At 45.2% G+C, this 10,177-nt stretch overlaps 1 protein-coding gene across 4 annotated transcripts in view; it reads left to right on the plus strand.

Moving 5' to 3' along the window:
- The window catches only part of LOC119160896 (uncharacterized), a 493,888-nt gene that overhangs the window by 26,934 nt on the left and 456,777 nt on the right, over nucleotides 1–10,177 (plus strand). The gene's annotated exons all lie outside the window — the stretch shown is intronic.

A 10,177-nucleotide genomic window follows, 5' to 3' on the forward strand; every position in this document is an offset into this window, starting at 1 on the left:
AGTGGTTAAGATTTCCAGAGCCCTTTCACTACGGCGTCTTCATAATTATATGGTTGTTTTGGAACGTTAAACACCAGATATCAAATCGCATCATCAAATAAAGTCTACGCCGAACGAGAGGACACGGTGATTGGCGTATTAAGACGATGGCGTTCCAGACACTGCGATCAGACTCAACTCCGTCTTTAAGATATAAGGCAAAAAATACTTGTTTATTGAACTGCGATCTGAAGCACTCTGCTGTCACTTGAGCGTCCCCGCGTCTTTCTTCTGCTCGCGCTCTTCTTTCTCGTTTCCTTGTCCCAGCCCGGAACGTGAAAAATAATAAACATTCCCGGCCACGCCAAGTTAAACGCATAGTTCAAGTGGCTAGAGTCTTTGTATCAGCCTCATCGCGAGGTTACCGCCTTGCAACTTCATCTTGCAGGAACGAATGATACAGTCGGCACTGCGGTACTCTTCCGTGACCCTTGCAAGCTTTCATAGCGGGCGTGGCGTGTTGTCCGCATGCACGAGAACGATGTCCCCTTGCTTTAATGCTGTAGTTGATTTTGTGTCGGCAAAGTGTGCAGATCGTAATTGCAACAGGTATTCTTTTTGCCAACGCTTCCAAAAATTTTCAACCAGCAGCTTCCTTTAGTTGTGTCTGCGTATGGCGTCTGCTCGCTTGGCGTTACTGTTGACTTCGTCAGCGGTCGCATACGGTATGGAAGTCAACCTTCGTCCAAAGAGAAGTTCGGTTGGTGTGAAAGTGCAAGGTTTTCCTGCATCTGTCTCGATGAAAGTGAGAGGCCTAGAGTTTACGACTGCTTCGACCTCCGCCAGCACTGTCAATATTTCTTCGTAGTTCAGACGAGCTTTGCCGATATTTTTTCGCAGTGGAATTTTCACTGATCGTACGAGGCACTCCCACCATCCATCCCGCCAAGGAGCATTTGGTGAAATAAACTTCCACGAAATGCTGGTGGTGCTGTGGTGACCAGCGACATCCTCTTCAAAGATCATTCGGTGTAGTCGCTTTATGTCTGCCGATGTCTTGTGAAAGCATCGTGCGTTGTCAGAATAGATCACTTTAGGTAATCCTCTTCGAGTTGCAAATCGTCGTAGGCACAGCAGGAAAGCTTTGGATGTCATTTCCGAGACAAGCTCGAGATGCACGGCTCTAGATACGACGCACGTAAAAAGTGCAACATAGCACTTCGCATTCCCTTTCTCCGTGCGTGCATACAGAAGGCCCGCGAAGTCGACTCCTACAAATTCCAACGGGTTCGTTGGTGACACTCTATGACTTGTTTACGGAGCAGTCTCGGCACTTCCTGGGCCTGCACTGAAATGTCTGCATATGTTGCAGCCATGCAGCGCTCTCTTTACCAAAGAGTGAGCTCGACAATTCCAGTAGCGTTCCCGAAACTGCGTAGATGTATCTCTAACTCCGCAATGTAGGACTTGAAGATGGGTTCTGTTTGCCAAAAGTGCCGAAAAGTGGTGGCTTGACGGCTTTACGATTGGGTGCTTGACATCTTGTGTGGAATGCATGAGGTATAAACGGCCTCCAACCCGAATAATTCTGTCTTTGTCTATGTAAGGGCGTAGTTCAGTGATTCGAGATGTAGACTCGAGTGGTTGGCCGTTGGTCAAAGCGGTGGGTTCTTCAATAAAGCCTTGCTCTTTTGTACATCTTATCCAATACTGTTCAGCGTTCAAGATTTCTGTTGCCATGAGATGTCCTGTATGATCCGTCTTTTTTCTTCATCGGTCAGTGAATCTGAAAACCCACACAGTGACTCTGAGTAGGTGCTGAAGCCTGCTGTACCATTGAATGTCGATTATCGGAACTGAGAAGCGTTTCATTAGTGCTATGTGGACTGGTGTAACTTCACCTTGGGTGGCTTCCGCTATGTCTAGTTCACTGAACTGAAGAGGCCATTCAGACATCAGTTTAGTTAGCCACTCGGGACCATGCCACCATTTAGAGCTGCACAGCAGTCTCTCAAGCGTCGCGCCACGCGTGAGTAGGTCAGCCGGGTTGTCCGTTCCAGGACAGCACCTCTACTTTGATGGATATGTAGTGCACCTAATTTCATTGACTCTGATGGCTACGAATTGTTTCCACTTTTTGACGTCACCTTTTATTCCTGACAACACAATGGCGGAATCTGTCTACATCGTGTAGTCAACTTGAACATTCCTCAAAGCGCTTTTCACGTATGCCAACATTCTCGAGACGAATAATGTGGTAGGCCACCTTCAAAAGTCTTTTTTTGCAAAATAAATTTTTAGGTTTTGTTTTTCTTGCAAGCCCAAACATTCAAATATATGTTTCAACAAAACTTATACTCCTAGCGTCATTAGTTTGCGAGTTACAGCAAGTTTTCTATACCCTATGCTTCTTTAGCAAAACCGAGACCACATTTCCAACTGTGGTTTTGGTTTCAAAAAAGTCTAAGAGCTATGCCGCTCTCAAAGATATGTATGGAAAGGACAGTGTGCAGAGACTGGATTGTATTGGGCATGTCCAGAAGCGTGTTGGTTGCCGCCTCAGAAAACTGAAGGAGACAGCACGTGGACTCGGTGGTAAGGGAAAGCTGACTGATGCCCTCATTGACCGCCTGAACAACTACTATGGCATCGCCATAACGGCTGTTGTAGGGCACCTTTCTGCAATGAAAAAGGCTACCCTTGGCAGTCTTTTTCATCGCAGCTCTACCGACAAGCAGCCGAGACATGGCCTGTGTCCACTTGTACCGAAAAGCTTGTGCGGATACTAAAGGGTCGAAGGACTCGGCCAAGAAAAATATGTACACAAAGGAGGACTTCCAAATGATATGCTCAACAAAGTTGAAACTGTTTACAGTGATCTGTGCTCTGATGAACTTCCAATGAAGTGCCTTCATGCAAAGACTCAAAATGCTAATGAGTGTTTCAATGGTCTATTATGGGAGCGGGCACCCAAAGAGGTCTATGTAAGCTTGCCTACAGTAATGTTTGCCTTGCATGATGCTGTGGCACACTTTAATAATGGCAGTGTAAGCACCCTAGATATTCTGAGGCAAGCTGGCATAGAACCAGGGTACCACACGACGAAAGCTTGCATCGCCAGGGATCACCTGCGCATGCAGAATGCTAAACGCAAGTCAGCAGGTGGGACAAAACAGGCCAGGAAGAAAAGACGAGCAGCCACCCGAACAAAAGGAGACAATATAGCTTCCTCAGAAGGGCCAAGCTATGAATCTGGTGCATTTTAGGCCTGCATGCGAAGAATGTGACTCTTTTTACAAGCTCGGAAATCTTTACGTTTTTCTGAAAATAACGATTTGCTCCAAATGCTGCGACGCAAACTTTTATAACGTGTTTCTCAGAGTATACTTAGAGCTGAAATTCGCACAATGATTTACAACATATATATCTGTGCAGTGAACCAGAATAAAAAAAATCCATTGAATATTTTTCACTTCACAGCTGAATTCTCCAACAGGTTCAGTCTAAATTGGCTCTTTTTCCCCGTTCTTTAGCTTTACTTTCTTGATATTCACTGCATAATATTTATTCTGGTTCACTGCTTAGCTCCAGTCATTAGTTACACAAATGCCAAAGCTTTACTGAATAAAGCCATCCATGAGTCACTTATCACAGCTGGCGTGGCTAGCACTTTTAATGCAATTTTTGACAAAGATTACCACCCAATAAATAAATATTCACTATTTTGCACTGTAAATAGCTGGGTAAATTAAATAAGCCATGCTGGTTTTGAGGAAAAAGCTATTTAAACGCTGCCTGCCCTTAAATTTTTTTTTGAGTGGCCTACCACCTTAAGGCAGCCAGCAGGTCCATTCGCGGTAGCGTTGCCTCCTTAATGGGTGCTACACGACACTTCGCAATTTACAGTTTCGGCTCCTCAGGACTTGACACGACGTTTGTGCTGCTGCCGCGTCCGTATGCCGCTGGACTGCCATCGCAGAAAACATGTACTTGAAGCACATTGAGCCTCCTTGCTCCGCCGCCCAAATAGTGAGGAACGACGACGTCTTGCAGTTGCGGCAGCTGGAGGATCCAATCATTCTATTCTTTTGCAGGTCATTGGGTGGTACTTCATCCCAGCCAATCCCTCGTATCCACAGCTTCTGAAACAATATTCGCATGGCAATTGTATATGGTCCTACAAATATCAACGGGTCAAATATTCTTGATGCTGACGTCAAGATAAACCGTTTTGTGTCCGTCTGTGCTGTCTAAAACCGGAGTAGATTTTCAACTGAAAAGTGGAATTCATCCTTTGCATGATTCCACACCAAACCCAGGACCTTGACCGACGTTTCATGAAGAACGACCATCTCATTAATAGTAGATTCTACTTGATTTTCAAGCGTTCGCATCAAATTTCCTGAACTTGTCTATTTCCGCAATGTCATGCCGGCAGATTTCACTATTGTGCGCGCTTCTCGGCAAAGTTTAGTGGCATCCTCTTCTGTGTCGGCACCAGTGCCTAAGTCATCCACGTAAAATAACTCTGCAAGAGATTGCGCTGTTTGTGCCATGGCAGCCGGTGCTATTTTCATGTGGTAGAGAATAGTAGCTGTGAGGAAAAATGGGCCGAATGTAGCTCTAAAAGGCACTCGTGTCATTCTCCACTCTTGCAGCTTGCCCTTAGATAAATCTCCTTCTGCAAACCAGAGAAAGGGGAAGGCGTCTCGGTCGTGTTCCCGAATCGCAGTCTGAAGGAATGCCTTTTCTATGTCCGCGATAACTGTCACCAGATGCGTTCTGAAGCTTAGCAGAATTTGCACGAGGTCTTGGTATAAGTTGTCAACTTTTTCGAGGCAGTCATTAAGGGACTTCCATTCTTTGGCATGTGACGAAGCGTCGAACACCATTCTCATTTTTGTCGTCAGCGCTTGTTCACGCATGACTTCCTTGTGCGGCAAGTAATATAACTTCGTCACCTCTGCAGGTACATCACTGACTACTTCGGCGCGTCCTGCCCTCAAGTACTCTCTTATGGCACAGTCATACGTTTCGAGCAGTCCTTTCCTGGAGTTGAGACGGTTGACAAGCTTGTCCAGTCGAGTAACGCCGACTTGATTCTTGCTTGCAAGCTTGAAATTATCCTTCCAAGAGAGGGCCACTTCATACCTACCGTTTATAAAGCTAATCATTTGCTAAAAATGTATTATGGCATTGCTCATTTCAGGTGGCTTGTTTATCGTGTCCGTAATTTCTATATTTACAAGTTCCCTAAAAGAGCGCAAAATCTCGCCGGAATCGGTAGCTTGGGCTTTGGGCACCACGCCATCATATGTGAAGTAGTTGGTCGGGGCACCAATGCAATGTGCTTCCCTGGAAGTTCCATCCATGCTTAGAGTTCAGTGCGATCAATGAATCGTTGCCTTCACACCGCGAAACTTCGCCGGTCAACACTTTCCACATCTGATCGGACCCGATAAGTATGCTGATGCCACTCGTAGTGATAATAGATGGGTGTTTGAGCTCATCGGCGACATACTTTCCACGCTTCTTGAAAGACGCGACAAAGGCTACGTCTATTGCAGTCTCTGCGATTTCCTGGCAGATGCTTCGGATCTCTATTGCAGTTAAGACCACTTCCACGTCGGAAAACTGGCTTGGAAGTCGTAGTTCTACGATGCGACGCCTCGTAGCCTCTTGGTCCGATGCACTTGCGAAAGTATTAAAGGCTATTCGAGTTGTTTCCGCGATTTTATGCTAGAGGTGCTTGGACAGATTTTCAGGTATGAAAGTCCTCCGACTGGCACCATCAAAAACGCCTCGTATGGAGTGGCAGGTGTCAACATTCATGGCCCATGCTCTGAAAGTCTGAAGGAAAACGCAAGTGATGGAGCCTTCCTTGACGGGTCTTCTTCCAAGTGATGCGCAGACTGTCGTAGTTTTTTCGTTGTTCTTGTTAGCATAGTCCGACTTCCGCGAACACCTATCGGGATCGCACACGCTTGTAGCGTGTCGAGCTTGGCATCTGGAGCAGGAAATCTTCTTTTTACAGTCCCGTGCCCGATGTCCTTTGACGGTGCAGCGGAAGCACCTTGTGTCGTTGGAAAGCAGTTCCTTCTTCTGCGTCAGTGACAAATCAGCTGTGCAGGCTTCCGATCCGTGATGACTGGATAAGCAGAATACGCAGATGTCTTTTTTTTCTCGCACCAAGTTTCTGTGAATCACAGATGACGCCGGTTTGCCACGCCGAGAGTACGTCGACTGACTGGCCACGGGGAGTGTTCCATGTTCTCGTCCTCGGGCATTCTTAACATCACTCTTCTCCAGGCTTTTCAGCTTGATACACAGGAAGTTGAGCACACGGTCCAGTCCCACGGGTGTAGCTTCAGCTCTCGTGTCATTTGCCAACTGGACGGGGCACACGATCAATTACACTGCACGATTATATGCCGTGGAAGAGCACGCAGTAGGATGTCGCAGAGCATAGACGAAAATGACGACTTGTGCACACCCAAAGCCTCCAAGCCTCAGATATTAACGAGAACTTGGTCGTACAAGCTGCGTAGCGCTTTTTTCAGTCGATGAACGTAAAGGGCTTAACATCCGTACCTTGGCAAAATATTCTTGCTCCAGGCGCGTGTTGTCACCAAATCGTTTCTGTAGCATGTTGATGGCGTCGTTGTAGCGACTTTCTGTCGTCGGAAGGCCCGCCAGCGTGTCCTTTCAGATAGAGTCGAACGTAATGAAACTCTTGTGTGGCAGTGATGCTAGTGTTACTATGAACAATTTGGTCAAATTCTTCCAAAAATTTGGTCTACTTGCATAGGTCGCCTGAGAAAGGAGCCATTGTCAGTTTAGGAAATATAACTCCAGTTCCGTCTGATGGTGCTGCGGCTGTTTGGGCAACTGTTTCTTGAGTTCCGGTCGATGTCCTTAGCCTGGGATTTTTCTCGCTTAGAATCTCTGCGAGAATGCGCGTAGACTTGTCCTCGTATTGTAAGACGGTGTTATATACGACTTAGAACTCGTCAGGTATATGCTGCTCAATCGCGTTGTTTAAGTTTTTAAGCTATTCGTTATTAGCCTTCAGCCTCTCATATATGGAATTGAGTTGGTCATGGGAGGCAGAGTCGTTATCGAGGAGAGCACTTGCCTTGTTTATAATCCTCGTGTTCGGTGCTCGCCGCGACGTCCACTTCGACTTAAGTCGCTCTATGCCGCTGCAGTTTACTGGCAGCCGTCCGTAGGGTCCTGGTTTCCAATTCCGGTTCTTCAACACCAAATATTAAGACGACGGTGTTCCAGACACTGCGATCAGACTCAACTCCGTCTTTAAGGTATAAAGCAAAAAAATACTTGTTTAATTACCTGCGCTCTGAAGCGCTCTGCTGTCACTTGAGCGTCCCCGCGTCTCTCTTTGGCTCGCACTCTTCTTTTTCCTCGTTTCCTTGTGCCAGCCCGGAACGTGAAAAGTATTCAACAGGCGTGTATAACTTAGATGAGCACTAAGCCTTATTTTGAAACTAAATGAAAGTATGTTATAGTAACGCTCCTGACCAAAAATCGGCGAGAAGTGCTCCCGCATACAAGACTCTGAAACAACACGAGCATCTTGAGTTTCCAAATTTGATGTCAGGGGCCCTTTAAACCTATCCAACACATGGATCTAAGCAGCATTTGGAAGTCACATGTGTCACTTTTTTTCTTCATTGCTATTCTTCAAAAACACAGAAAGCACCGAGAAAAGCGCTGTACCCAGATGACATTTTTTTAAATCACCAGCAGACAATCAGCCAGAATAGAAAGACAGAAAACCGCCTTTCCATTACCCTGTCAAAAACATCACAACTTTTCGCGTTAGGGCTGCCATTGCACTCCTGTTCTCCACAGCACTACAGCGTGTTTTTACAGAAGCCAACGTGAGTTCACGGAGTAAGCTTGTTTTCAACTTGTGACATTTTAGAATCAAACCCTAGCTACGCCTCGATGCGCAACTGCAATGTAGCAATTTAGAAAATCAGAAGTAATAACATTTATCAAAAGATGATTTTTACAATGTACAACATCATGAACATAAGACGTACAGGTGTACAATCTAATAATAATGAAGTGCCTGAGCTCAAACGCTCTAAAATATTAAACAATCCCTAATAGTAATGTAGCTATCGAATTGGTTGCATCTCAAAAAGCGGCACTTCAGGGCCCGAATTCACAAAGCTTTCTCTTTGGCTACGCATTTTCTTAGCCAAAAATTCTCTTATCTGGAGGGATTACTATAGCGTGGGTATGAATTTAACTTATTCGGCACTTAAGAGGGCAAGGAGGACCGACGATAGCCGATGAAACGACAAGGAAAGAAAGAAGTGTGTGCCGATAATATCAAGGTAGCACGCAAAGCGTCTAGCATCGAGAGTATACGATGATAGCCAATGATTTGCTGCATCTAACTTTCAGTTCCGCGAGCGTCTGCTACAGCGCTTACGGGATGCCGCGTACGTTGTAAAAGACGTTTTGGTGGGCGGTGCAAAGCCAAGCACTCGCCTTTAATCAACGACTGTAGCTAAAAAAAATAATTGCTTGATGGCCTTAAGCCACCGAGCAATCCATGCACTATCTCGCCAAGTACAAGTAAACAACACTCCAGGTGCACCACATAAATGAAACCACACATAAATCGATGCATGCAATATTTGAAAATGTGCCTTGAATGTCTTCCCTTATTTAAAGCGACCACTTACCTTACATTTCATTGAAGCTGCGCTGCTACTTAACTAATTTCGTGCAATCTAGCACGGTATAGTGGTGAACGTAAGGGTGTTTTGTACCTATAGTCAAAGGTAGCCTTTGTTACAATATTCTTATTACAAGACACATGAGCGACTTTGGTGCCTGCAGACGAATTGTGCTAAAATAGATAACAGCAGTAATCAAATGAAATTGTGAGCGCAATTTCGCTGGTTCGATGCACCGCGGTATTTTTATAAAGCCGGAATGCGAGAACGAGCATACGCTTACGCTTAGGTATATGTCTACGTAAAATGAGGGAGACTCGTCGGGAGGTGTCTCAGTGCTAATGCTTTTCACAAAACACGGTGCAAATATTTCGTCCAGCGTTGTTTGAGTGCGCAAACAAAGCAAGGGACGTGTATACGAGTCTTGAGGTCAAGAGACGTTATCACACGTGCGAAAAGTATGAAGAGAGAGAGAGAGAGACTCTCGTTTCGGCTTCGCGAAAGCTTGAAATTGATGGATAATAAAGGCAATTTTCTGGCCCAGCAGACGTCAGGGAAAGTCTCCGCAAAGCAGCGTCAGATGCTCGGAGAGCATAAAAAAGAGGAGTACGCGTTATATGGGAGTGACAGCCACTCAGAAAGCGAGATGAAGTGTGACAGTACTTAGATGTGAGAATCATTGCTAATTAGGAGAGTTGAGTTATTGAGCCAAAACTTTCCTATATAACGATAATGGAAGCAAACTGAGCATTCATCTAGTGAAAGTGACACTAGTGACAGTGAACTCATAATAGTTGATTAGCGTTGTCACAGGCTGTTATATATTTTTATTTTCTTATTTATATTTGGCAAACTATGAGAAGGTAGCCTACGTTAGACCCGGCTATCCCAACGTCATGACAGTAATGTACAAGAATAAATAGCGCACGATTATACAGTCACACGTGGTGGTTTCTATCTTCTAGTAACCTTGGGCAAACGCATTCTAACTATTTTTTCTATTTTTGACAAAGTTTCACCGAACGTTTTTGTATTTGGCTTCATTCGAAGGAATGACGATTTATCAGCAATAGGGCGAATGCAAGCACTGCTGCAGTGGACGAGTGGTTACAGCGCTCAACTACAATTTACGAGGTACTTGGTTCGATTCGCAAAATCACTGAGGACGTTTTTTTTTTTTCAAGAGGTTGCCCGGCCTGACATTATGCGTGGTGGCGGGTACTAATTTTTTGAGAAGTAGGCTTTCGCACTTGCTTCTTTCACTCCCCTTTTGACCCAAAAGCGCTGTATTGTGCTCCTTCAAAAATTAAACAATTCAGGGTTCATAATTTTCTCCTCCATTCTCTCTTATCGCAAAAGTGTCGAGTGCTGAAATACCAAATTATACCTGGTATATTACTTTTCACGTGTTTGGATATTGGACTAGCAATCAGTCTTCATGGTGTTTTGAAGAAAATCTACACATGCAGTGAGCTAACTGCTTG

The sequence above is a fragment of the Rhipicephalus microplus genome, chromosome X, assembly GCF_043290135.1.
Source record: "Rhipicephalus microplus isolate Deutch F79 chromosome X, USDA_Rmic, whole genome shotgun sequence".
Classification (NCBI taxonomy): Eukaryota; Metazoa; Arthropoda; class Arachnida; order Ixodida; family Ixodidae; genus Rhipicephalus; species Rhipicephalus microplus.